The sequence below is a fragment of the Phyllobates terribilis genome, unplaced genomic scaffold (genome assembly GCF_046119375.1).
Source record: "Phyllobates terribilis strain yellow unplaced genomic scaffold, ASM4611937v1 Scaffold_630__1_contigs__length_931244, whole genome shotgun sequence".
NCBI classification, from domain to species: Eukaryota; Metazoa; Chordata; class Amphibia; order Anura; family Dendrobatidae; genus Phyllobates; species Phyllobates terribilis.
In genome coordinates this window covers 584,474-611,164 of record NW_027363390.1, presented here as the reverse complement: position 1 = coordinate 611,164, position 26,691 = coordinate 584,474, and positions in this window count along the sequence as shown.

Genomic DNA, 26,691 nt, shown 5'->3' with positions numbered 1-26,691 from the left:
CGGGCTAAAGCCGGAATTCCTCCTAACCGGTATGCTCAGGAAGAGTTTATCTGGTCTCGAATCCAACAGAAAATGCAGGAGTGTGCCCAACTCCTGTCTGAGCTTGCACTGCCTGGAAGGAGACATCAATTCTGCGAGGAGTCCACTCGCCCGAGGACTGGCGAGCAAAAAGGAGGGAGGAATGTAGAACGAGCTAAAAAGCTTGTAACAGAACTTCAACATGACGTTTCAAGGATGGAGCGAGACTGCCATCTACTGGCCAGAGACAGTCAAGCGGAACCAAAATACAAAAAGGAAGTTGCAGGCAGGAGAGATTCAGAGGCTGGACCCGATCAGGTGACTTCCAGGAAGGAGTTCAGAGAGATAAGAGGCCAGCGCGCCAAACCTGAGGGGTCTTTGGCGCCAAGCAGCAGAGAGGAGCAGACGTGCTCCCTGCGTCCTGAGAAACCCCGTGTGACAGGCCAAATCCAGAGGCCTGAGAGGTGCTCCAGCCGGGCACCGGTAAAAGAGCTCCGGATCCCTCACAGTTGTGACTCGAGTGCTGTGCCTGCTGAGGATACTAGGAACCTGATCGCTGTGCTGAGTGAGTTCGCGGAACCCGACGTCGGCCGCCGACAGACGAGGCCTGGACCCCCCTATCCAAGGCTCGAGAGACTGCCCCCAACAGCCAAGCAAAGAGGAGCTGCATACGTGAGCAGGGCCGTCACTTCCACTGCTCACCCACGGTACCGGGGACAATTGGGTTTAAGTACTCAGGTTGGGAGGGGGACGGTTGGGGCTAAAGTAGCACAATGTGATTTAATTGAATTCATCCGGAAAGAGACTCACGGCCTAGCGGGAATAACCGGTGACCCCCGCTAGGGCCAAATTCACGGTTAAAGAACTTGTGTGGTGCTTCTCATGCTTGAGGGCATCACCTTACTTTAAGAGACTGCGCCTTATTTTAAGAGACTGCGCCTTACTTTAAGAGACTGCGCCTTATTTTAAGAGACTGCGCCTTATTTTGAGAAATTTCGTATTTTTCTGATATTTCAAACCACTGTTCATTACCCTTGTTGCTAATCCCTTGTTTCAGTATACCTGTTGTATAAAACTGTTTACAAACATTTCTGACTGTTCTCGCCTTGTGTCTCTGTGCGTTGCATTCCGGCACCTGCATTACACTATGAAGCCGCCGCTGCAGGGCAGTCCGCTGAGGCCGGTGGTACGGATGTGCAGCGTGGATGGTATAACCCCCAACGGGAGGGGTATGGCCTCAGGGCAGCTGATGAAGCAGGAAAAGATGATAGTGGTAGTGGTGGTGTGACAAGGAAGCTCAGAGACGTGCAATTGCAGTTTTCACAGCTTTACTCACAGTTCTTTATCAGGTCCCTTGTGTACAGCTAGGACCACCCGAGCCGTGCTGCGTCCACCAGGTGCGGGACTCGGCCAACTCCCAGGCAGTTCCAGAGCGTGGTCCTGAGCTCCCCTCTCTTCCTTTCTACTGGCCGTCCCCACCAGGGATCCACCTTTGTCCAGCTCCCTCGGGCCTTCTGGTGGTGAAACCTTTCCCGGTTTCCCTGACCCTATATGGTATGCCTTCCTGGTAGATATGGCGAGGGGTCGCGCCAAAACTTGTCCACGACCTCCGGTTCCTGGCTAAGGATAATTGGCCTCCACCAGTTTGGGATCCGGCACCCAGTTCTGCCAACCCTTCACCCGTTATTTCGTGGGATCTTAGGGTTCCCTCTCTCTTGCGTCTCTGGGCCTTTCCTGGTGTTTCTGTTCCTTCTTCCTCTGACTTCTCTCTCTCTCCCTCTCTCAGCTTCAGGCCTCCACTCCAGGCCTGACTCTGGAGCTGGGCCCAGACTGAGCCACAGCTCCCTGTCAGCCCTCTCTGGCTGAGCTCCTCTCTGAACTGACCACTGATCCAAGATGGTGCCCCCCTTATATACTCCCTTCTGACACCCGAGCCCAGGTGACGAGCAACCAATGGGCTCCTACCTATGCCCAGAGTCCCTCCCCTCTCTGCTCCTACACCACTAGGATGTTCCTCCCCCCTCCCCACTCCAGCCAGGGACAGAAGCTGTCGTACCTGCACATCTATCTGGTGGGAGTACCGTTGGTCTGTCCCCCGGAAATGGGGTGAGTGTAGTGTATGCAGCCTACTGAGCTCTGTTCCACACTCCATCCTTACCCGGGAGTGGAATACCACACCTCTGGTTCGAGGTGCAATACCCCTGTAGCAGCCAAGTCCTCGGGGTGCTACATTCCCCCCTGGTAAATCACAGCACGTCCTCGGGCTGGAATAGAGCAAAACAATTAGACATACAAAAATTTTAAAGTGCACTCACATATAAGACGTTAACCAACAACTCATCCCTTTATGGGAGGTACTCTTTTCTTCTTTCTCTTAACGTTACAGGTATAAAACATTACGGAAACATTATCAGACTTTCTTCACATACTTATAAAATACCATTAACTCTTTCAGCATCATATAAAACTTTGTCATATGAAACATTCTTGACCAACACGTTCTTGATCTCTGGCCACCGTGCAACTTGTGACCAGGTAAAGTGCAACAGTCTCTAGTTCTAAAGTAGAAACGCAGTTCTTCTATAAAACCAGTAGGGGGCGCCTTAGGAAGCGCAACTATTTACAGGGTGGCCGCTCTCAGTCCTCGGCCAGTGGGGATAAGGGAGTGGCTGCTCACAGTCCTCAGCCTGGTAATTTAGGAAGGGGCACACAAGTAACAGTTCACACAAACACCAATTTTACGACAGTTCTTGTACCCCGACGGGTAACTATATACAGTCCTTCTTTACCACTCTCTAATAATGGTGTCCTCTTCGTGCTCCTTCCTGAGGGTAGTCTTCAGACCCGTCCGGGTCCTCTTGGCTTTCCTCATACTGTATCTCTTCCTCAGTCAGCCGGTGTACGTGAAGGGCGTACGGTCCTTTGGCACACTGATGCCGGGTGAAGGTGACCTCATCACCCGGGTAGAGGTCACGTCCGCGGTGTCCCTCCAGCAGGTGGCTCTCGACATCCCTGCGGGTGACAAAGACGTCGCCGGGGGTTCGGTGATCCCGGATAAAGCCCCAGCCATGCTCCAACTGGAACTTTATTACGGTCCCGTTGGCGCGGGGATCGTGGGCCGCACGGGGGTTTCGTCGGGCCCGGCGTTTCTGCTCCGCGCTTTGGACCTGCAGCTGTTCCTCGCGGATCCGCCTCTCTCGCCGTTCTCTCCCAAAGACCTCCAGCTGTTGACGGCAGCACTCCTCCCGCCGGGCTGCGGCCGCCTGGGTCTCCTTGGTGAATCCCATGAGGTCCTCACCGGTGGGATCCCATGCGAATTGGGCGTCTTCCAACGGGAGCGGGACAATTTTGGCGGGTGCCGGTGCCGGGATCAGAGGCTCACACAGGGGCCGTTCCCTCCGGAGTCGGGGGTTGATGTACTCCGGTGGCCACACGAAGGGCAGCCCGTCCGGGCTAGTATGCTGCGCAAAGAGATCTTCGCCCAGGGGCAGCACTGTGGAGGTCGAGGGCGCTGTGGGGGCAGCGGCGCCCGGAGGTACCCGGCCTTGCGTCCAGGCCGGAGGCATCCTCTTTGGGTCCAGGTATGGCACCTTTGGGGAGGAGGGCGCTGTGGGGGCAGCGGCGCCCGGATGCACCAGGCCTTGCGACCAGGCCGGCGGCACAGTGGAGGTAGAGGGCGCTGTGGAGATCGCGGCGCCCGGGGGTACTCGGCCTTGCGACCAGACCGGTGGCACTTCCTGTTTTGCCGCGCTCAGGGTCAAGGGGCATGGCGTAACAGAGGGCGTGACCGCGGCTCCTGCCGCTTGAGGCCTAGTTAGCGGTGGCGGTGCGGCAACGGGCGCGGTGAGTGGGACTTCGGGCTCTGCGACGGGGAGCTGGGGCAGGCTTTCGGCTACTGGGCTCGGGGTGATGACGTCCCCATTACCTGCTTCCATCCCTGCGGCTCCCTCCGCGGCGTCGTCTCCGGCCTTCGTCCCTCCTGCACCATCATCAGGGGCAGACATGCTCCACGTTGCGGGTGGCGTCCTCTGCTGGCGGGTTCCAGCCTGCTGGGCCATCTCCCTTCTCCATTCGGCCAGTGCTTCTTGCTGTACTCGGGCCATCTTCCGGGCCAAGGCCTCCAGCGCGGTCTGTGCACGCTCCCGATCTCTGGGGAGCTGCGCCAGGATCTCCACCAGGCCTTCTGGGGTGGCGGCCTGCAGCAGGCCCCAGACCACGGGGTCGGTACCGCTTGTCTCTTCCTCCATTCCCGGGTGCGATCTGTCCAGACTCCTCCAGGCCGCACCCATCTTCTCCGTTTTGTTCTCTATCCGCCCCCCTTGGGAGTGGTCCCGGGGCAACTTAGTGACAGTCAGTTTCAGGGGCAGACCCCCCACTTTGATGGACATTTCCATGGTGGTAGTCTCGGCTGGTGGGGGCGGTCTCCGCTTTTGGCGCCCTTCTTTGACCGCGCCCACGATGGGAGGTCGTCTCTTGCCACCCTCTGGCACGCCCATAATGGCGTCCGCTCTGCCAGGGCGGGAAATCGTCTCAGATGGCGGGAATCGTCTCCCGATGGCGGGAAACTTCGCAGATGGCGGGCAAAGACTGCAGATGGCGGGCAAACGGCGGGAAACGACCCCAGATGGCGTCCGATGGCGGGAACCCTCTGGAATTGGCGGGAGACTCCTTTTTGCGGTAAATGTGAACTTTTCTTCAGGCACGCAGTACCCGGTGGTTGCGGGCACGTAATCCTGCCGACTACGCCAAAGTTGACGCGCCCCCTGGGCCATGTTGTATTGCGGCGCACGTGTGCGCGGAGGAATACCCGGAGCCGGATCCGATGGGGGTTGTAGTCTCCGAGTGGCGGGGACCCGGTCCGTGCCCAGGGTGGTCAAACTAAGAGGCAGTTATTGATATGATGGTATTAGTGTCCGACTGCGCCACCCGTTGAATGCGGCTATGAAGCCGCCGCTGCAGGGCAGTCCGCTGAGGCCGGTGGTACGGATGTGCAGCGTGGATGGTATAACCCCCAACGGGAGGGGTATGGCCTCAGGGCAGCTGATGAAGCAGGAAAAGATGATAGTGGTAGTGGTGGTGTGACAAGGAAGCTCAGAGACGTGCAATTGCAGTTTTCACAGCTTTACTCACAGTTCTTTATTAGGTCCCTTGTGTACAGCTAGGACCAACCGAGCCGTGCTGCGTCCACCAGGTGCGGGACTCGGCCAACTCCCAGGCAGTTCCAGAGCGTGGTCCTGAGCTCCCCTCTCTTCCTTTCTACTGGCCGTCCCCACCAGGGATCCACCTTTGTCCAGCTCCCTCGGGCCTTCTGGTGGTGAAACCTTTCCCGGTTTCCCTGACCCTATATGGTATGCCTTCCTGGTAGATATGGCGAGGGGTCGCGCCAAAACTTGTCCACGACCTCCGGTTCCTGGCTAAGGATAATTGGCCTCCACCAGTTTGGGATCCGGCACCCTGTTCTGCCAACCCTTCACCCGTTATTTCGTGGGATCTTAGGGTTCCCTCTCTCTTGCGTCTCTGGGCCTTTCCTGGTGTTTCTGTTCCTTCTTCCTCTGACTTCTCTCTCTCTCCCTCTCTCAGCTTCAGGCCTCCACTCCAGGCCTGACTCTGGAGCTGGGCCCAGACTGAGCCACAGCTCCCTGTCAGCCCTCTCTGGCTGAGCTCCTCTCTGAACTGACCACTGATCCAAGATGGTGCCCCCCTTATATACTCCCTTCTGACACCCGAGCCCAGGTGACGAGCAACCAATGGGCTCCTACCTATGCCCAGAGTCGCTCCCCTCTCTGCTCCTACACCACTAGGATGTTCCTCCCCCCTCCCCACTCCAGCCAGGGACAGAAGCTGTCGTACCTGCACATCTATCTGGTGGGAGTACCGTTGGTCTGTCCCCCGGAAATGGGGTGAGTGTAGTGTATAGTGTATGCAGCCTACTGAGCTCTGTTCCACGCTCCATCCTTACTCGGGAGTGGAATACCACACCTCTGGTTCGAGGTGCAATACCCCTGTAGCAGCCAAGTCCTCGGGGTGCTACAAGTCTCTGGGGTGATCATTACTGAACACCACTGCAGGTGACATGCACCCATGGGGATGACACCCCTGTGAGTGAGTCAGCCTCTGGAATGATCCTTACTGAGCACCGCTGCAGGTGACATGCACCCATGGGGATGACACCCCTGTGAGTGAGTCAGTCTCTGGGGTGATCCTTACTGAGCACTGCTGCAGGTGACATGCACCCATGGGATGACACCCCTGTGAGTGAGTCAGCCTCTGGGGAGATCCTTACTGAGCACTGCTGCAGGTGACATGCATCCATGGGGATGACACCACTGTGGGTGAGACAGCCTCTGGGGTGATCCTTACTGAGCACCACTGCAGATTACATGCACCCATGAGGATGACACCCCTGTGGGTGAGTCAGCCTCTGGGGTGATCCTTACTGAGCACCGCTGCAGGTGACATGCACCCATGGAGATGACACCCCTTTGAGTGAGTCAGTCTCTGGGGTGATCCTTACTGAGCACTACTGCAGGTTACATGCACCCATGGGATGACACACCTGTGAGTGAGTCAGCCTCTGGGGAGATCCTTACTGAGCACTGCTGCTGGTGACATGCACCCATGGGGATGACACCCCTGTGGGTGAGTCAGCCTCTGGGGTGATCCTTACTGAGCACCGCTGCAGGTGACATGCGCCCATGGGGATGACACCCCTGTGGGTGAGTCAGCCTCTAGGGTGATCCTTACTGAGCACCGCTGCAGGTGACATGCACCCATGGGGATGACACCCCTGTGAGTGAGTCAGCCTCTGGGGTGATCCTTAATGAGCACCGCTGCAGGTGACATGCACCCATGGGGATGACACCACTGTGGGTGAGACAGCCTCTGGGGTGATCCTTTCTGAGCACCGCTGCAGATGACATGCACCCCTGGGGATGACACTCCTGTGAGTGAGTCAGCCTCTGGGGTGATCCTTACTGAGCACCGCAGCAGGTGACATGCACCCGTGGGGTTGGAACCACTGTGAGTGAGTCAGCCTCTGGGGTGATCCTTACTGAGCACCGATGGAAGTGACATACACCCATGGGGACGACACCCCTGCGAATGGGTCAGCCTCTGGGGTGATCCTTTCTGAGCACCGCTGCAGGTGACATGCACTCATGGGGACGACACCCCTGTGAGTGAGACAGCCTCTGGGATGATCCTTACTGAGCACTGCTGCAGGTGACATGCACCCATGGAGATGACACCCCTGTGGGTGAGTCAGCCTCTGGGTTGATAATTACTGAGCACCGCTGAAGGTGACATGCACCCATGGGGATGACACCCCTGTGAGTGAGTCAGTCTCTGGGGTGATCCTTACTGAGCACCGCTGCAGGTGACATGTACCCATGGGGATGACACCCCTGTGGGTGAGTCAGCCTCTGGGGTGATCCTTACTGAGCACCGCTGCAGGTGACATGCACCCATGGGGATGGCACCCCTGTGAGTGAGTCAGCCTCTGGGGTGATCCTTACTGAGCACCGCTGCAGGTGACATGCATCCATGGGGATGACACCCCTGTGAGTGAGTTAGCCTCTGGGGTGGTCCTTACTGAGCACTGCTGCAGGTGACATGCACCGGTGGGGATGACACCCCTGTGGGTAAGTCAGCCTCTGGGGTGATCCTTACTGAGCACCGCTGCAGGTGACATGCACCCATGGGGATGACACCCCTGTGGATGAATCAGCCTCTGGGGTGATCCTTACTGAGCACCGCTGCAGGTGACATGCACCCATGGGGTGACACCTCTGTGAGTGAGTCAGTCTCTGGGGTGATCCTTACTGATCACCGCTGCAGGTGACATGCACCCATGGGGTGACACCTCTGTGAGTGAGTCAGTCTCTGGGGTGATCCTTACTGAGCACTGTTGCAGGTGACATGCACCCATGGGAATGACACCCCTGTGAGTGAGTCAGCCTCTGGGGTGATCTTTACTGAGCTCCGCTGCAGAAGACATGCACCCATGGGGGTGACACCTCTGAGAGTGAGTCAGCCTCTGGGGTGATCCTTACTGAGCTCCGCTGCAGGAGACATGCACCCATGGGGATGACACCCCTGTGAGTGAGTCAGCCTCTGGGGTGATCCTTACTGAGCACTGCTGCAGGTGACATGCACCCATGGGGATGACACCACTGTGGGTGAGACAGCCTCTGGGGTGATCCTTACTGAGCACCGCTGCAGATTACATGCACCCATGGGGATGACACCCCTGTGGGTGAGTCAGCCTCTGGGGTGATCCTTACTGAGCACCGCTGCAGGTGACATGCACCCATGGAGATGACACCCCTTTGAGTGAGTCAGTCTCTGGGGTGATCCTTACTGAGCACTACTGCAGGTTACATGCACCCATGGGATGACACACCTGTGAGTGAGTCCGCCTCTGGGGAGATCCTTACTGAGCACTGCTGCTGGTGACATGCACCCATGGGGATGACACCCCTGTGGGTGAGTCAGCCTCTGGGGTGATCCTTACTGAGCACCGTTGCAGGTGACATGCGCCCATGGGGATGACACCCCTGTGGGTGAGTCAGCCTCTAGGGTGATCTTTACTGAGCTCCGCTGCAGAAGACATGCACCCATGGGGGTGACACCTCTGAGAGTGAGTCAGCCTCTGGGGTGATCCTTACTGAGCTCCGCTGCAGGAGACATGCACCCATGGGGATGACACCCCTGTGAGTGAGTCAGCCTCTGGGGTGATCCTTACTGAGCACTGCTGCAGGTGACATGCACCCATGGGGATGACACCACTGTGGGTGAGACAGCCTCTGGGGTGATCCTTACTGAGCACCGCTGCAGATTACATGCACCCATGGGGATGACACCCCTGTGGGTGAGTCAGCCTCTGGGGTGATCCTTACTGAGCACCGCTGCAGGTGACATGCACCCATGGAGATGACACCCCTTTGAGTGAGTCAGTCTCTGGGGTGATCCTTACTGAGCACTACTGCAGGTTACATGCACCCATGGGATGACACACCTGTGAGTGAGTCCGCCTCTGGGGAGATCCTTACTGAGCACTGCTGCTGGTGACATGCACCCATGGGGATGACACCCCTGTGGGTGAGTCAGCCTCTGGGGTGATCCTTACTGAGCACCGTTGCAGGTGACATGCGCCCATGGGGATGACACCCCTGTGGGTGAGTCAGCCTCTAGGGTGATTCTTACTGAGCACCGCTGCAGGTGACATGCACCCATGGGGATGACACCCCTGTGAGTGAGTCAGCCTCTGGGGTGATCCTTACTGAGCACCGCTGCAGGTGACATGCACCCCTGGGGATGACACTCCTGTGAGTGAGTCAGCCTCTGGGGTGATCCTTACTGAGCACCGCAGCAGGTGACATGCACCCGTGGGGATGGAACCCCTGTGAGTGAGTCAGCCTCTGGGGTGATCCTTACTGAGCACCGATGGAAGTGACATACACCCATGGGGACGACACCCCTGTGAATGAGTCAGCCTCTGGGGTGATCCTTTCTGAGCACCGCTGCAGGTGACATGCACTCATGGGGACGACACCCCTGTGAGTGAGACAGCCTCTGGGATGATCCTTACTGAGCACCGCTGCAGGTGACATGCACCCATGGAGATGACACCCCTGTGGGTGAGTCAGCCTCTGGGTTGATAATTACTGAGCACCGCTGAAGGTGACATGCACCCATGGGGATGACACCCCTGTGAGTGAGTCAGCCTCTGGGGTGATCCTTACTGAGCACCGCTGCAGGTGACATGCACCCCTGGGGATGACACTCCTGTGAGTGAGTCAGCCTCTGGGGTGATCCTTACTGAGCACCGCAGCAGGTGACATGCACCCGTGGGGATGGAACCCCTGTGGGTGAGTCAGCCTCTGGGTTGATAATTACTGAGCACCGCTGAAGGTGACATGCACCCATGGGGATGACACCCCTGTGAGTGAGTCAGTCTCTGGGGTGATCCTTACTGAGCACCGCTGCAGGTGACATGTACCCATGGGGATGACACCCCTGTGGGTGAGTCAGCCTCTGGGGTGATCCTTACTGAGCACCGCTGCAGGTGACATGCACCCATGGGGATGGCACCCCTGTGAGTGAGTCAGCCTCTGGGGTGATCCTTACTGAGCACCGCTGCAGGTGACATGCATCCATGGGGATGACACCCCTGTGAGTGAGTTAGCCTCTGGGGTGGTCCTTACTGAGCACTGCTGCAGGTGACATGCACCGGTGGGGATGACACCCCTGTGGGTAAGTCAGCCTCTGGGGTGATCCTTACTGAGCACCGCTGCAGGTGACATGCACCCATGGGGATGACACCCCTGTGGATGAATCAGCCTCTGGGGTGATCCTTACTGAGCACCGCTGCAGGTGACATGCACCCATGGGGTGACACCTCTGTGAGTGAGTCAGTCTCTGGGGTGATCCTTACTGATCACCGCTGCAGGTGACATGCACCCATGGGGTGACACCTCTGTGAGTGAGTCAGTCTCTGGGGTGATCCTTACTGAGCACTGTTGCAGGTGACATGCACCCATGGGAATGACACCCCTGTGAGTGAGTCAGCCTCTGGGGTGATCTTTACTGAGCTCCGCTGCAGAAGACATGCACCCATGGGGGTGACACCTCTGAGAGTGAGTCAGCCTCTGGGGTGATCCTTACTGAGCTCCGCTGCAGGAGACATGCACCCATGGGGATGACACCCCTGTGAGTGAGTCAGCCTCTGGGGTGATCCTTACTGAGCACTGCTGCAGGTGACATGCACCCATGGGGATGACACCACTGTGGGTGAGACAGCCTCTGGGGTGATCCTTACTGAGCACCGCTGCAGATTACATGCACCCATGGGGATGACACCCCTGTGGGTGAGTCAGCCTCTGGGGTGATCCTTACTGAGCACCGCTGCAGGTGACATGCACCCATGGAGATGACACCCCTTTGAGTGAGTCAGTCTCTGGGGTGATCCTTACTGAGCACTACTGCAGGTTACATGCACCCATGGGATGACACACCTGTGAGTGAGTCCGCCTCTGGGGAGATCCTTACTGAGCACTGCTGCTGGTGACATGCACCCATGGGGATGACACCCCTGTGGGTGAGTCAGCCTCTGGGGTGATCCTTACTGAGCACCGTTGCAGGTGACATGCGCCCATGGGGATGACACCCCTGTGGGTGAGTCAGCCTCTAGGGTGATCTTTACTGAGCTCCGCTGCAGAAGACATGCACCCATGGGGGTGACACCTCTGAGAGTGAGTCAGCCTCTGGGGTGATCCTTACTGAGCTCCGCTGCAGGAGACATGCACCCATGGGGATGACACCCCTGTGAGTGAGTCAGCCTCTGGGGTGATCCTTACTGAGCACTGCTGCAGGTGACATGCACCCATGGGGATGACACCACTGTGGGTGAGACAGCCTCTGGGGTGATCCTTACTGAGCACCGCTGCAGATTACATGCACCCATGGGGATGACACCCCTGTGGGTGAGTCAGCCTCTGGGGTGATCCTTACTGAGCACCGCTGCAGGTGACATGCACCCATGGAGATGACACCCCTTTGAGTGAGTCAGTCTCTGGGGTGATCCTTACTGAGCACTACTGCAGGTTACATGCACCCATGGGATGACACACCTGTGAGTGAGTCCGCCTCTGGGGAGATCCTTACTGAGCACTGCTGCTGGTGACATGCACCCATGGGGATGACACCCCTGTGGGTGAGTCAGCCTCTGGGGTGATCCTTACTGAGCACCGTTGCAGGTGACATGCGCCCATGGGGATGACACCCCTGTGGGTGAGTCAGCCTCTAGGGTGATTCTTACTGAGCACCGCTGCAGGTGACATGCACCCATGGGGATGACACCCCTGTGAGTGAGTCAGCCTCTGGGGTGATCCTTACTGAGCACCGCTGCAGGTGACATGCACCCCTGGGGATGACACTCCTGTGAGTGAGTCAGCCTCTGGGGTGATCCTTACTGAGCACCGCAGCAGGTGACATGCACCCGTGGGGATGGAACCCCTGTGAGTGAGTCAGCCTCTGGGGTGATCCTTACTGAGCACCGATGGAAGTGACATACACCCATGGGGACGACACCCCTGTGAATGAGTCAGCCTCTGGGGTGATCCTTTCTGAGCACCGCTGCAGGTGACATGCACTCATGGGGACGACACCCCTGTGAGTGAGACAGCCTCTGGGATGATCCTTACTGAGCACCGCTGCAGGTGACATGCACCCATGGAGATGACACCCCTGTGGGTGAGTCAGCCTCTGGGTTGATAATTACTGAGCACCGCTGAAGGTGACATGCACCCATGGGGATGACACCCCTGTGAGTGAGTCAGCCTCTGGGGTGATCCTTACTGAGCACCGCTGCAGGTGACATGCACCCCTGGGGATGACACTCCTGTGAGTGAGTCAGCCTCTGGGGTGATCCTTACTGAGCACCGCAGCAGGTGACATGCACCCGTGGGGATGGAACCCCTGTGGGTGAGTCAGCCTCTGGGGTGATCCTTACTGAGAACCGCTGCAGGTGACATGCACCCAAGGGGATGGCACCCCTGTGAGTGAGTCAGCCTCTGGGGTGATCCTTACTGAGCACCGCTGCAGGTGACATGCATCCATGGGGATGACACCCCTGTGAGTGAGTTAGCCTCTGGGGTGGTCCTTACTGAGCACTGCTGCAGGTGACATGCACCGGTGGGGATGACACCCCTGTGGGTAAGTCAGCCTCTGGGGTGATCCTTACTGAGCACCGCTGCAGGTGACATGCACCCATGGGGATGACACCCCTGTGGATGAATCAGCCTCTGGGGTGATCCTTACTGAGCACCGCTGCAGGTGACATGCACCCATGGGGTGACACCTCTGTGAGTGAGTCAGCCTCTGGGGTGATCCTTACTGAGCACCGCTGCAGGTGACATGCACCCATGGGGTGACACCTCTGTGAGTGAGTCAGTCTCTGGGGTGATCCTTACTGAGCACTGTTGCAGATGACATGCACCCATGGGAATGACAGCCCTGTGAGTGAGTCAGCCTCTGGGGTGATCTTTACTGAGCTCCGCTGCAGGTGACATGCACCCATGGGGATGACACCCCTGTGAGTGAGTCAGCCTCTGGGGTGATCCTTATTGAGCACCGCTGTAGGTGACATGCACCCATGGGGATGACACTCCTGTGAGTGAGTCAGCCTCTGGGGTGATCCTTACTGAGCACCGCAGCAGGTGACATGCACCCGTGGGGATGGCACCCCTGTGAGTGAGTCAGCCTCTGGGGTGATCCTTACTGAGCACCAATGGAAGTGACATACACCCATGGGGACGACACCCCTGTGAATGAGTCAGCCTCTGGGGTGATCCTTTCTGAGCACCGCTGCAGGTGACATGCACTCATGGGGATGACACCTCTGTGAGTGAGTCAGCCTCTGGGATGATCCTTACTGAGCACCGCTGCAGGTGACATGCACCCATGGGGATGACACCTCTGTGAGTGAGACAGCCTCTGGGATGATCCTTACTGAGCACCGCTGCAGGTGACATGCACTCATGGGGATGACACCCCTGTGAGTGAGACAGCCTCTGGGTTGATAATTACTGAGCACCGCTGCAGGTGACATGCACCGATGGAGATGACACCCCTGTGAGTGAGTCAGCCTCTGGGGTGATCCTTACTGAGAACCGCTGCAGGTGACATGCACCCATGGGGATGGCACCCCTGTGATTGAGTCAGCCTCTGGGGTGATCCTTACTGAGCACCACTGCAGGTGACATGCACCCATGGGGATTACACCCCTGTGAGTGAATCAGCCTCTTTGGTGGTCCTTACTGAGCACTGCTGCAGGTGACATGCACCCGTGGGTATGACACCCCTGTGGGTAAGTCAGCCTCTGGGGTGATCCTTACTGAGAACCGCTGCAGGTGACATGCACCCATGTGGATGGCACCCCTGTGAGTGAGTCAGCCTCTGGGGTGATCCTTACTGAGCACCGCTGCAGGTGACATGCATCCATGGGGTGACACCTCTGTGAGTGAGTCAGCCTCTGGGGTGATCCTTACTGAGCACCGCTGCAGGTGACATGCACCCATGGGGTGACACCTCTGTGAGTGAGTCAGTCTCTGGGGTGATCCTTACTGAGCACTGTTGCAGGTGACATGCACCCATGGGAATGACAGCCCTGTGAGTGAGTCAGCCTCTGGGGTGATCTTTACTGAGCTCCGCTGCAGAAGACATGCACCCATGGGGGTGACACCCCTGAGAGTGAGTCAGCCTCTGGGGTGATCCTTACTGAGCTCCGCTGCAGGAGACATGCACCCATGGGGGTGACACCCCTGTGAGTGAGTCAGCCTCTGGGGTGATCCTTACTGAGCACCACTGCAGGTGACATGCACCCATGGGGATGACACCCCTGTGAGTGCGTCAGCCTCTGGGGTGATCCTTACTGAGCAACGCTGCAGGTGACATGCACCCATGGGGATGACACCCCTGTGAGTGAGACAGCCTCTGGGGTGATTCTTACTGAGCACCTCTGCAGGTGACATGCACCCTTGGGGATTACACCCCTGTGAGTGAGACAGCCTCTGGGGTGATCCTTACTGAGCACCGCTGCAGATGACATGCACCCATGGGGATGGCACCCCTGTGGGTGAGTCAGTCTCTGGGGTGATCCTTACTGAGCACTGTTGCAGGTGACATGCACCCATGGTAATGTCACCCCTGTGAGTGAGTCAGCCTCTGGGGTGATCCTTACTGAGCTCCGCTGCAGGAGACATGCACCCATGGGGGTGACACCCCTGTGAGTGAGTCAGCCTCTGGGGTGATCCTTACTGTGCTCCGCTGCATGTGACATGCACCCATGGGGATGACACCCCTCTGAGTGAGTCTGCCTCTGGGGTGATCCTTACTGAGCACCGCTGCAGGTGACATGCACCCGTGGGGATGACACCCCTGTGAGTGAGTCAGCCTCTGGGGTGATTCTTACTGAGCACCTCTGCAGGTGACATGCACCCTTGGGGATGACACCCCTGTGAGTGAGACAGCCTCTGGGGTGATCCTTACTGAGGTCCGCTGCAGGTTACATGCACCCATGGGTATGACACCCCTGTGGGTGAGTCAGCCTCTGGGGTGATACTTACTGAGCACCGCTGCAGGTGACATGCACCCATGGGGATGACACCTGTTGCATCGGCGTCTCTGCCTCCTGCTAGGCTGAGACGCCGTCCCTCTCACCTTCCTGTTCAGCGTGCGGCGTCCTCCAGCGCTCCTTCCCTCGCTGCTGCCGGCGCATGCTCCTTCCCGGGCACTGTGTTTAGGGCGCGCGCGCTCCCCCTCTCTTAAAGGGGCCGTGTGCGTTGTCCTAAGGAGTCCCCGGCCAATTGCCGGAGGACTTCCCATATATAAGGCACCTCCTCCAAAATGGAGGTGCCGGAGCAAAGTTGTTTGCACTGTGTCTGATCTGTGCTTCAGCCCTCAGGTCCCGCTGCTAGCCTGACTCCTCATCCTGCCTGCCAGCCTGTTATCTGCCCGTTACCTGCCGAGCCTGCCGAGCCTGCCAGCCTGCTCACCTGGAGCGCTCACCTGTTACCTGCCTGTTTCCTGCCCTGTCTGTCTGCCCGCTCACCTGGGAGCACCCGCCTGTTACCTGCTGTGTCCATCAGCCCGCTCACCTGGGAGCACCCACCAGTTACCTGCCAGTTACCCGCCTCGTCTGTGTGCCCGCTCACCTGGGAGCACCTGCCTGTTTCCCGCCAGCCTGCCTGGAGACCCTGCCGTCACTTGCTGTGACCACCTTCCTGGTAAACCTAAAGACTGCTACTTGCCCTGCTTTCTCGAACTGTGACCACCTGCCAGCTACCAGAGACTTCCGCCTGCTTGCCGTGTCCATTCGCCATACCGGTCAGTCCCAGCCATCTGACCCGTGGGAGCCACCTGCTCTCTTACAAGGTCGTCCCCAGAGTAGCACCTGGTCCCTCAGCCCGGATCCTCCCTGGTCACGGTGTCGTTAGCTGCCGTACGACTAGGGTCGGTTCGGGTGGATACTTAGTCACGCCCCTCTGGGTCCCTCCTTGCACCTCGGCACAGAGGTTCCACCACCCGGACCTGTAACAGTTTGCTCGGGCCATGGAACTCGGTGGCACCCAAGCTCCCTCGCTCTCTGACCTATACCAAGAAGTCTCCCGTCCGAAATCCCAGCAGGAGTCCATCCTGAACCACCTGCGGAATGTCTATTCCCGCCTGGACAGACTGACTGCTCCACCAGCAACCACCGCTAGTTGCACGACTCGCACCCCGGCAGCGCCGCTGCCCATCAATACCATGGCATCCTGCTCCGGACCCCGGCTTTCTGCACCTCCTCGTTTCGGAGGCGACCCCGCTCAAGCTCGGGGCTTTATAAACCAGTGCACCCTGCACTTTGAACTCTTGGCACATCACTTTACCACCGACCGGGCCAAAGTGGCTTTCATCATGTCCCATCTCACTGGGGAAGCACTGGCTTGGCTAAATCCCCTGTGGGAGAGAGGGGATCCCCTAGTATCCAACTTGTCAGCTTTCCTCACTGCTTTCCGGAAAGTCTTCGATGAACCGGGACGAAAGACCTCGTCAGCCTCCTCTCTGCTAAGTCTCCGCCAAGGGAGTCTCACCGTAGGCTAATATGCCATACGGTTCCGTAGCCTCGCTTCTGAACTTGCCTGGGATAACGAGGCCCTGCTGTCCGTCTTCTGGGAGGGTCTTTCCGGTCGGATTAAAGATGAACTTGCCGGTCGGGACATCCCTACCACCCTGGACGACCTGGTGTCACTTGCTACCCGGATTGACATCCGGTTTCAGGAACGTACCAAGGAAACCACCCATGAGAGAAAGTTTCCCTGCCTTGCTCCTAACTTCCAGAGACCTGTCTCTTCTTCAGTCACTCCCCGGGCGCACTCACCCGAGCCCATGCAGGTCGACCAGACCAAGTTGGTCAAATCCCGCCAGGAGTCACGCCAGGCCGAGGGGAGCTGTTTCTATTGTGGCAGCAAGGAGCACATGATCCGTTCCTGCCCGGAGAGGCCAGGAAACTCCAGTGTCTAGGATCGCTCAGAGAGGTCGTCCTAGACAAAAGTAAGTCCTCTCCCTCCCTGACTTTGTCTGTCTCTCTCTCCTGGGGAGAGGATCGGCACTTTGAAAACGCTCACCTGGATTCTGGAGCGGCTGGGAACCTCATCTCCCAGTCCTTAGTAGAGAGATACCGTATTCCCACCAAGCCTCTCACTGAACCTTTGTCAGTTGCCTCCGTGGATGGTAAACTCCTTCCAGTACCCATCCTGCTCGTCACTGAACCCTTAACTCTGCAGGTGGGAATGCTGCACTCTGAGAAGATCTCCTTCCATGTGCTATCCGGACTCTCTCACTCCCTGTTGCTAGGTCTACCTTGGCTCCAGACACATGAACCTGTATTGAACTGGCGAACCAGCGAAGTACTCCGGTGGGGTCCAGACTGCCATAAGACATGCCTGGTTCCGGTCCTCCCAGCTCGCCCTCCGCCTACTCCAGCTAATCTACCCGGTCTCCCGGCTCCATACTGGCCCTATGCGGACGTCTTCGGTAAAAAGGAAGCAGAGACGTTGCCACCCCATAGGCCATATGACTGCCCGATCGACCTGGTACCTGGTGCCACTCCTCCCCGTGGCCGTATCTACCCGTTGTCTGCGGCTGAAACCCGGGCCATGTCTGAATACATTGAAGAGAATCTGGCTAGGGGATTTATCCGAAAATCTACCTCCCCGGCTGGAGCCGGATTCTTCTTTGTCAAAAAGAAAGACGGCTCGCTACGTCCCTGTATTGACTACAGAGGACTGAATCTAATCACTGTAAAAAACAAATACCCCCTGCCGTTCATCTCCGAATTGTTTGACCGTCTCAAGGGCGCCAGGATCTTCTCCAAGCTGGATCTACGAGGAGCATATAACCTGGTCCGTATCAGTCAAGGAGACAAGTGGAAGACAGCATTCAATACCCGGGACGGTCACTATGAGTACCTTGTGATGCCCTTTGGTCTCTGTAACGCCCCCACTGTCTTTCAAGAGCTGGTCAACGACATCTTCCGTGACCTCCTGTACTCCTGCGTAGTGGTTTACCTGGACGATATCTTGGTCTTCTCTCCGGATCTCCCCACACACCGGAGGGATGTTCGTCAGGTCCTGCTTAGGCTTCGGCAGAACCACCTCTACGCCAAATACGAGAAGTGCCTCTTCGACCAGACCTCCCTTCCATTCTTGGGCTATGTTATCTCCCAGACAGGTCTGCAAATGGATCCAGAGAAGCTCTCTTCTGTTCTAAAATGGCCCCGTCCAGAAGGTTTGAAGGCGATACAGCGATTCCTGGGCTTTGCCAATTACTATCGTCTTTTCATCCCACACTTCTCGTCCCGGACTGCTCCCATATCTGCGCTTACCCGTAAGGGGGCAAATCCCAAGGTATGGTCGCCTGAAGCCGAGGAGGCCTTCCTTTCCTTAAAGAGAGCCTTCGCCTCTGCCCCCGTCCTGCATCGTCCGGACTGTAATAAACAATTCTACCTGGAGGTTGATGCCTCCTCCTCCGGAGCGGGAGCGGTACTCACCCAAAAATCTTCTACCAGGAGAATGGTAACCTGCGGCTTCTTCTCCAAAATCTTCTCCTCGTCTGAGCGCAACTACTCCATAGGAGACCGTGAATTGCTAGCCGTCAAATTGGCACTAGGGGAGTGGCGCTATCTGCTAGAAGGGGCTCTTTACCCAGTAATCATCTACACGGATCACAAAAACCTGGCATATCTCCAAAATGCCCAGAGACTCAATCCTTGCCAGGCCCGGTGGTCATTGTTTTTTGCCCGCTTCGACTTCATTCTTCATTTCCGCCCGGCGGACAAGAACGTAAAAGCTGATGCCTTGTCCCGGTCCTTCCTGTCCTCCGATCAAGAGGAGGAGCCTACGCACATCATTGACTCCTCCAAGGTGATGAATGTGGCCCCCTTGGATCTGACTCGTCTTCCACCCGGTAAGACGTTTGTAGCAGTACCAGATCGGGAGAGGGTTCTTCGCTGGGGACATTCTTCTAAACTAGCTGGCCATGCTGGCCAAAATAAGACCTTCCAGCTCATTGCCCGGCATTACTGGTGGCCTACCCTGCATAAGGACGTTGTAGACTTCGTCGTGGCCTGTTCATCCTGTGTCCGTAACAAAGTTCCCAGACATCTACCAGCTGGCCATCTCCAGCCCCTTCCCATACCTGCTGTTCCATGGCAGCACATTGCTATGGACTTTATCACCGATCTTCCTGTTTCTGCCGGTTGTACAGTCATTTAGGTGGTCGTTGACCGCTTTTCTAAAATGGAACACTTCATTCCCCTGCCTGGTCTCCCATCTGCACCCGAGCTGGCTAAAGACTTTATCCGCCACATCTTCCGTCTCCATGGCACACCCCTCCACATCGTGTCGGATCGTGGAGTTCAGTTCACCTCACGCTTCTGGAGAGTCACATGTAAGCTGCTAGACATCACCCTGGATTTCTCCTCTGCTTACCACCCACAGTCCAATGGTCAAGTGGAGCGGATCAATCAGATCCTGACCAGCTACCTCCGGCACTTCGTTAATGCCGACCATTCGGACTGGGTGGATCTCCTACCATGGGCCGAGTTCTCTTATAATAACCATGAGAGTGAATCCTCTTCCCAATCCCCGTTCTTTATTGTCTATGGCCAGTACCCCCGGATTCCAATTCCTGTCTCCGCTTCTGTGGACAACCCTGCCGCAGAGTCTCTTGGGAGAGTACCAGGTCCGCTCTTCTTCAGTCCTCCGAGCGGATGAAGAGATATGCTGATAAGAGACGTCTGGATCCACCTCAATTCTGTCCGGGAGACAAGGTTTGGCTCTCTTCCAAATATGTGCGGCTCAAAGTACCCTCCTACAAGTTGGGTCCTCGGTTCATCGGACCCTTCGAAATCCTCAGGCAAATTAACCCAGTGGCCTACAAATTAAAACTCCCGGCCACCCTACGCTTTCCCAACTCCTTTCACGTATCCCTCCTCAAACCCGTTGTCCTTAACACTTTTTCCGACAATCCAGGTACTCCTCCTACTCCGGTTTCTGCTGAGGACGTCTTTGAAGTGGAGAGTATCCTGGCCACCAAGAGGGTAAGAGGGAGAACCTTTTTTCTGGTGGATTGGAAGGGGTTTGGTCCTGAGAAAGAACTTGGGAACCCAGGGAGAACATCAACACTCCGCTTCTCCTTGAGAAATTTCTCTCTGGCCTAAAAAAGAGGGGGCGTAAAGGGGGGGTACTGTTGCATCGGCGTCTCTGCCTCCTGCTAGGCAGAGACGCCGTCCCTCTCACCTTCCTGTTCAGCGTGCGGCGGCGTCCTCCAGCGCTCCTTCCCTCGCTGCTGCCGGCGCGCGCTCCTTCCCGGGCACTGTGCTGAGGGCGTGCGCGCGCGCGCTCCCCCTCTCTTAAAGGGGCCGCGCGCGTCGTCCTAAGGAGTCCCCGGCCAATTGCCAGAGGACTTCCCATATATAAGGCACCTCCTCCAAAATGGAGGTGCCTGAGCAAAGTTGTTTGCACTGTGTCTGATCTGTGCTTCAGCCCTCAGGTCCCGCTGCTAGCCTGATTCCTCGTCCTGCCTGCCAGCCTGTTATCCGCCCCTTACCTTCCGAGCCTGCCAGCCTGCTCACCTGGAGCGCTCACCTGTTACCTGCCTGTTACCTGCCTTGGCTATCTGTCCGCTCACCTGGGAGCATCCGGCTGCCCTGTCTGTCAGACCGCTCACCTGGGAGCGTCCACCAGTTACCTGCCTGTTACCTCCCTCGTCTGTCTGCCTGCTCACCTGGGAGCACCCGCCTGTTACCTTCTGTGTCCGTCAGCCCGCTCACCTGGGAGCGCCCACCAGTTACCTGTTACCTGCCTTGGCTATCTGTCCGCTCACCTGGGAGCATCTGGCTGCCCTGTCTGTCAGACCGCTCACCTGGGAGCGTCCACCAGTTACCTGCCTGTTACCTGCCTCGCCTGTCTGCCTGCTCACCTGGGAGCACCCACCTGTTACCTTCTATGTCCGTCAGCCCGCTCACCTGGGAGCGCCCACCAGTTACCTGCCAGTTACCCGCCTCGTCTGTCTGCCCGCTCCCCTGGGAGCACCTTCCTGTTTCCCGCCAGCCTGCCTGGAGACCCTGCCGTCACTTGCTGTGACCACCTTCCTGGTAAACCTAAAGACTGCTACTTGCCCTGCTTTCTCGAACTGTGACCACCTGTCAGCTACCAGAGACTTCCACCTGCTTGCCGTGTCCATCCGCCATACCGGTCAGTCCCAGCCATCTGACCTGTGGGAGCCACCTGCTCTCTTACAAGGGCGTCTCCAGAGTAGCACATGGTCGCTCAGCACGGATCCTCCCTGGTCACGGTGTCGTTAGCTGCCGTACGACCAGGGTCGGTTCGGGTGGATACTTAGTCACGCCCCTCTGGGTCCCACCACCCGGACCCGTAGCAACACCTCTGTGAGTGAGTCAGCCTCTGGGGTGATCCTTACTGAGCACCGCTGCAGGTGACATGCACCCATGGGGATGACACCCCTGTGAGTGAGTCAGCCTCTGGGGTGATCCTTACTGAGCACCGCTGCAGGTGACATGCACCCATGGGGATGACACCCCTGTGAGTGAGTCAGCCTCTGGGGTGATCCTTACTGAGCACCGCTGCAGGTGACATGCACCCATGGGGATGACACCCCTGTGAGTGAGTCAGCCTCTGAGGTGATCCTTACTGAGCACCGCTGCAGGTGACATGCACCCATGGGGATGACACCCCTGTGAGTGAGTCAGCCTCTGGGGTGATCCTTACTGAGCACCGCTGCAGGTGACATGCACCCATGGGGATGACACCCCTGTGAGTGAGTCAGCCTCTGGGGTGATCCTTACTGAGCACCGCAGCAGGTGACATGCACCCATGGGGATGACACCCCTGTGAGTGAGTCAGCCTCTGAGGTGATCCTTACTGAGCACCGCTGCAGGTGACATGCACCCATGGGGATGACACCCCTGTGAGTGAGTCAGCCTCTGGGGTGATCCATACTGAGCACCGCTGCAGGTGACATGCACCCATGGGGATGACACCCCTGTGGGTGAGTCAGCCTCTGGGGTGATCCTTACTGATCACCGGCGCTGCTGGTGACATGCACCCATGGGGATGACACCTCTGTGGGTGAGTCAGCCTCTCGAGTGATCCTTACTGAGCACCGCTGCAGGTGACATGCACCCATGGGGATGACACCCCTGTGAGTGAGTCAGCCTCTGGGGTGATCCTTACTGAGCACCGCTGCAGGTGACATGCACCAATGGGGATGACACCCCTGTGGGTGAGACAGCCTCTGGGGTGATCCTTACTGAGCACCGCTGCACGTGACATGCACCCATGGGGATGACACCCCTGTGAGTGAGTCAGCCTCTGGGGTGATCCTTACTGAGCACCGCTGCAGGTGACATGCACTAGTGGGGATGACACCCCTGTGAGTGAGTCAGCCTCTGGGGTGATCCTTACTGAGCACCGCTGCAGGTGACATGCACCCATGGGGATGACACCCCTGTGAGTGAGTCAGCCTCTGGGGTGATCCATACTGAGCACCGCTGCAGGTGACATGCACCCATGGGGATGACACCTCTGTGGGTGAGTCACCCTCTCGAGTGATCCTTACTGAGCACCGCTTCAGGTGACATGCACCCATGGGGATGACACCCCTGTGTGTGAGTCAGCTTCTGGGGTGATCCTTACTGAGCACCGCTGCAGGTGACATGCACCAATGGGGATGACACCCCTGTGGGTGAGTCAGCCTCTGAGGTGAACCTTACTGAGCACCGCTGCAGGTGACATGCACCCATGGGGATGACACCCCTGTGAGTGAGTCAGCCTCTGGGGTGATCCTTACTGAGCACTGCTGCAGGTGACATGCACCCATGGGGATGACACCCCTGTGAGTGAGTCAGCCTCTGGGGTGAACCTTACTGAGCACCGCTGCAGGTGACATGCACCCATGGGGATAACACCCCTGTGAGTGAGTCAGCCTCTGGGGTGATCCTTACTGAGCACTGCTGCAGGTGACATGCACCCATGGGGATGAGACCCCTGTGAGTGAGTCAGCCTCTGGGGTGATCCTAACTGAGCACTGCTGCAGGTGACATGCACCCATGGGGATGACACCCCTGTGAGTGAGTCAGCCTCTGGGGTTATCCTTACTGAGCACTGCTGCAGGTGACATACACCCATGGGGATGACACCCCTGTTAGTGAGTCAGCCTCTGGGGTTATCCTTACTGAGCACAGCTGCTGGTGACATGCACCCATGGGGATGACACCCCTGTGGGTGAGTCAGCCTCTGGGGTGATCCTTACTGAGCACTGCTGCAGGTGACATGCACCCATGGGGATGACACCCCTGTGAGTGAGTCAGCCTCTGGGGTGAACCTTACTGAGCACCGCTGCAGGTGACATGCACCCATGGGGATGACACCCCTGTGGGTGAGTCAGCCTCTGTGGTGATCCTTACTGAGCACCGCCGCTGCAGGTGACATGCACCCATGGGGATGACACCCCTGTGAGTGAGACAGCCTATGGGGTGATCCTTACTGAGCACCGCTGCAGGTGACATGCACCCATGGGGATGACATCTCTGTGGGTGAGTCAGCCTCTGGGGTGATCCTTACTGAGCACCGCTGCAGGTGACATGCACCCATGAGGATGACACCCCTGTGAGTGAGGCAGCCTCTGGGGTGATCCTTACTGAGCACCGCTGCAGGTGACATGCACCAATGGGGATGACACCCCTATGGGTGAGTCAGCCTCTGGGGTGATCCTTACTAAGCACCGCTGCAGGTGACATGCACCCATGGGGATGACACCTCTGTGAGTGAGTCAGCCTCTGGGGTGATCCTTACTGAGCACCGCTGCAGGTGACATGCACCCATGGGGATGACACCTCTGTGGGTGAGTCAGCCTCTGGGGTGATCCTTACTGAGCACAGCTGTAGGTGACATGCACCCATGGGGATGACACCCCTGTGAGTGAGTCAGCATCTGGGGTGATCCTTACTGAGCACCGCTGCAGGTGACATGCACCCATGAGGATGACACCCCTGTGAGTGAGACAGCCTCTGGTGTGATCCTTACTGAGAACTGCTGCAGGTGACATGCACCCATGGAGATGACACTCCTGTGAGTGAGTCAGCCTTTGGGGTGATCCTTACTGAGCACCGCTGCAGGAGACATGCACCCATGGGTATGACACCTCTGTGAGTGAGTCAGGCTCTGGGGTGATCCTTACTGAGCACCGCTGCAGGTGACATGCACCCATGGGGGTGACACCCCTGTGAGTAAGTCAGCCTCTGGGGTGATCCTTACTGAGCACAGCTGCAGGTGACATGCACCCATGGGGATGACACCCCTGTGAGTGAGACAACCTCTGGGGTGATCCTTACTGAGCACCGCTACAGGTGACATACACCCATGGGGATGACACCCCTGTGAGTGAGTCAGCATCTGTGGTGACCCTTACTGAGCACCGCTGCAGGTGACATGCACCCATGGGGATGACACCTCTGTGAGATGAGTCAGCTTCTGGGGTGATCCTTACTGAGCAGCGCTGCAGGTGACATGCACCCATGGGGATGACACCCCTGTGAGTGAGTCAGCCTCTGGGGTTCTCCTTACTGAGCACCGCTGCAGGTGACATGCACCCATGGGGATGACACCCCTGTGAGTGAGTCAGCCTCTGGGGTGCTCCTTACTGAGCACCGCTGCAGGTGACATGCACCCATGGGGATGACACCCCTGCGAGTGAGTCAGCCTCTGGGGCGATCCTTACTGAGCACCGCTGCAGGTGACATGCACCCATGGGGATGACACCCCTGTGGGTGAGTCAGCCTCTGGGGTGATCCTTACTGAGCACCGCTGCAGGTGACATGCACCCATGGGGATGACACCCCTGTGAGTGAGTCAGCCTCTGGGGTTATCCTTACTGAGCACTGCTGCAGGTGACATGCACCCATGGGGATGACACCCCTGTTAGTGAGTCAGCCTCTGGGGTTATCCTTACTGAGCACAGCTGCTGGTGACATGCACCCATGGGGATGACACCCCTGTGGGTGAGTCAGCCTCTGGGGTGATCCTTACTGAGCACTGCTGCAGGTGACATGCACCCATGGGGATGACACCCCTGTGAGTGAGTCAGCCTCTGGGGTGATCCTTACTGAGCACCGCTGCAGGTGACATGCACTAGTGGGGATGACACCCCTGTGAGTGAGTCAGCCTCTGGGGTGATCCTTACTGAGCACCGCTGCAGGTGACATGCACCCATGGGGATGACACCCCTGTGAGTGAGTCAGCCTCTGGGGTGATCCATACTGAGCACCGCTGCAGGTGACATGCACCCATGGGGATGACACCTCTGTGGGTGAGTCACCCTCTCGAGTGATCCTTACTGAGCACCGCTTCAGGTGACATGCACCCATGGGGATGACACCCCTGTGTGTGAGTCAGCTTCTGGGGTGATACTTACTGAGCACCGCTGCAGGTGACATGCACCAATGGGGATGACACCCCTGTGGGTGAGTCAGCCTCTGAGGTGAACCTTACTGAGCACCGCTGCAGGTGACATGCACCCATGGGGATGACACCCCTGTGAGTGAGTCAGCCTCTGGGGTGATCCTTACTGAGCACTGCTGCAGGTGACATGCACCCATGGGGATGACACCCCTGTGAGTGAGTCAGCCTCTGGGGTGAACCTTACTGAGCACCGCTGCAGGTGACATGCACCCATGGGGATAACACCCCTGTGAGTGAGTCAGCCTCTGGGGTGATCCTTACTGAGCACTGCTGCAGGTGACATGCACCCATGGGGATGAGACCCCTGTGAGTGAGTCAGCCTCTGGGGTGATCCTAACTGAGCACTGCTGCAGGTGACATGCACCCATGGGGATGACACCCCTGTGAGTGAGTCAGCCTCTGGGGTTATCCTTACTGAGCACTGCTGCAGGTGACATACACCCATGGGGATGACACCCCTGTTAGTGAGTCAGCCTCTGGGGTTATCCTTACTGAGCACAGCTGCTGGTGACATGCACCCATGGGGATGACACCCCTGTGGGTGAGTCAGCCTCTGGGGTGATCCTTACTGAGCACTGCTGCAGGTGACATGCACCCATGGGGATGACACCCCTGTGAGTGAGTCATCCTCTGGGGTGAACCTTACTGAGCACCGCTGCAGGTGACATGCACCCATGGGGATGACACCCCTGTGGGTGAGTCAGCCTCTGTGGTGATCCTTACTGAGCACCGCCGCTGCAGGTGACATGCACCCATGGGGATGACACCCCTGTGAGTGAGACAGCCTATGGGGTGATCCTTACTGAGCACCGCTGCAGGTGACATGCACCCATGGGGATGACATCTCTGTGGGTGAGTCAGCCTCTGGGGTGATCCTTACTGAGCACCGCTGCAGGTGACATGCACCCATGAGGATGACACCCCTGTGAGTGAGGCAGCCTCTGGGGTGATCCTTACTGAGCACCGCTGCAGGTGACATGCACCAATGGGGATGACACCCCTATGGGTGAGTCAGCCTCTGGGGTGATCCTTACTAAGCACCGCTGCAGGTGACATGCACCCATGGGGATGACACCTCTGTGAGTGAGTCAGC